The following is a 2,817-nucleotide window of genomic DNA, read 5'->3' on the forward strand; positions in this document are numbered from 1 at the left end:
CAGACCAAGGCCGCGGCGGCTCCCCTCAACACCTTGCCGCCGGATCCGTGTCGTGCCGGCCCCCCACGACACCCCGCCGCCAGATCCAGCCCCCCCGGTCCACCCCTCCCACCAGCGCCGGCCGGCGCTACTGCCTCCTCTATCCATGGCAGTCGCCCCGCCACTACAACCTCTCCCCCATGCTGGATCTGGTGGGATCTGCCTCCATCACGTCCCTCCTGGATGCGCGCTGCCGCGGCCGGGCCAGCTTCCCCGTCCCGCGTCCTCCCCATCTTGGACATGGCGGCTGATGGGTCCAGGTCACTCCTGCCTCCGGTGGCTGCTGGGCGAGGGGGCTCTATGCAGTACGGTGGCGCTCATGGTGCAGCTCGGTGGCGGTGCAACACATGGACAACTCTGCCGTGTAGTTCGAGCGACTGAGGGCGTGCAGTGTGTTCAGTGAGTGCATGCGGTTCGGCGGGGCATCGTTTCCTATGGGAGCTGCCTCCCTGGTCTTCCTCCTCCTCTCCGACGGTGGTGGCGTGGTGGGGCTACCCCCCTGGTCTTCGCCGTCCTCTCCGACGGTGGTGGCGTGGCGGGGCTGCCTCCCTGGTCCTCCTCGTCGTCCTCTCCTACGGGGCCGCATGCAGTCAACTACGTGCGGGCACGCAGCACGTAGGCACTCCCATGCGCAGTCCACAGCATGGGTTCAGCCCCACACAGCGGCGTGCAGCTCCGCCCACGGGCCTATGCAGTACGCGATGATGAGCTGGTTTCGGGAGCAAAACCAACAGCGTGTGGTTTGGTGTTTTTTTTCTACAGCTCACTACTCTCATTCATATCACTTTCCTCTTCTTTTTGGATGGGAATGTTCAGTGCACTGAAGTTTCTTCGGCGTGGACTTGCAGCTCACCGGCGAGCGGCTTGCGGTTGGCACAACGCGGACATGCCGTCCACTATCGCTTTTTGGTTTTGTGTTTTTGAGATTATCGCATCCTGGAGACGCAAAGGTTCGCTGGGTGTGATTGTGCCGCTCGGCGCACATCACGTGCACTTCGCCATTGTGGGGATTGTTGTTGTCGGAAATGTGTGTAATTATTCAGTTGAGGAGTTCATTTTCAGATGCATCGATGGTTTCGTTTAAATGAAAAAAAATGATTCAGTCCACTTCAAGGAGCCCCGAGGTTCACTTAGTTCGTTGCGAAAAAGTGTGATTCACTAGTAAAAATATATTTTGACACACCAAAAATTCAGTCAACTAAATCAACACTTGCGGTGCATTTGGTCCTCGAATAAGGTTCACTCACTCTTGAGAGTGATGTTGTTCACTTGCGCGCAGCATGAAAGTGCGAAATATTTAGCGAAACAACGAGATAGTGATGCGGTGAGAAAATCCATGCCCGACAAAAGAATTCATGAAGTTCACTAGCCCGTCTCATGCAGTGCAGCTTTCGTTCTGAAGCAGTGCGGTTGGCCATATGATGTTGTTCATCCCGTAAGTGCAAAAAAATTGTTACGGAAGCGAAGAAAAGTAATGTGGTTCACTTCTCGATGGTGTTGTGGTTCACCTACCCCCGACGTGAAGTGCACTCTACTTTCTCGTCCTTGAAAAAAAATCATGTTTGAATAAAAGAAACCATGCAGTTCTCTTTCCCGTGTGATGCAGTGCGGTTTTTCGTCCGTTGCGGTACGGTTTTCAGTCGGATGAAGTACCCACGTCCATTTGGGTGTCGCGAAAAACAGAGTGTCCGCTTTTCGATAAAATCGAAACTGCTATTAAACCGTAAGGAATTAGAGAGAGTGTTCTACATGAAAAAGTTGTGTCCCGTCGATATGTTTCCAACGGCATATGATTTGAATCATTCCGACCAGCCGTTCGTAAAAATTTCGTGAAAAAACAGCTGCTGCCTCTCGAAGTCAGCCGCATGATTTTCCAAATTAACTAAAAACCATAAGGAATCTCAAAACCATTTCAACATATGAAAGTTGTGCCTTGTCCGTAGCTTTCCAACGGCCTATAACACGCCTCGTTTCGCCAAACGGTTCAAAAACTGGAGCGAAAACAGTACCAAAAATTTCAATTTTTTTGAAAAACAGAGTTCCTCGATTTAGTAAATTTGAAACTGCTCTTAAACCGTAATGAATTAGAGAACAATTTATATATGAAAAAGATGCCCCTCGACGATATCTATCCAACGACGTATCGTTTGCTTCATTCCGACGAGCGGTTTAGAAGAAATCACCAAAAAACGCTCGCTGTTACTCATCGTCCGCCGCGTCGTTTTTGAAACTGCTCTTAAACCGCAAGGAATCTCGAAAAGTGTTCAACATGGCGAAGTTGCGCCTAATCCATAGCTTTCCAACGGTATATTATACGCCTCGTTCCGATAAACGGTTAAAAAACTAGAGTGAAAACAGTACCAGAAAAACACTGCATGCAACTTTTTTTAACGGGAAGTTCACTAGTCTCTATTGCAGTGCTCATCGTCAAAATGATGCAGTGCGCTTCTGTTCAGCATGCAATGCCGAAGTGGTGTGCAGAATAGTTATTCTGCTAATATTAGCAGAACAGACCGTCTATATATATATATATATATATATATATATATATATATATATATATATATATATATATAGGGTGGGTCTATTATGATAACACCCCCTTAAGACCTTATTCTGCACACCCGGTGCTTATTCTGATAACACCCGGATCGAGTCAACCGAGCCGCAACGCAAAGGAGAAAAAAAGCACCCCACCCACCCACGTCAAACACCCCCTAGTCGTGCTTTTTCCCTCCCCCATGACCTCCACCCACCCACCACCGCCCCCACCACCGC

The sequence above is a fragment of the Triticum aestivum genome, chromosome 3B (assembly GCF_018294505.1).
Source record: "Triticum aestivum cultivar Chinese Spring chromosome 3B, IWGSC CS RefSeq v2.1, whole genome shotgun sequence".
Taxonomy (NCBI): Eukaryota; Viridiplantae; Streptophyta; class Magnoliopsida; order Poales; family Poaceae; genus Triticum; species Triticum aestivum.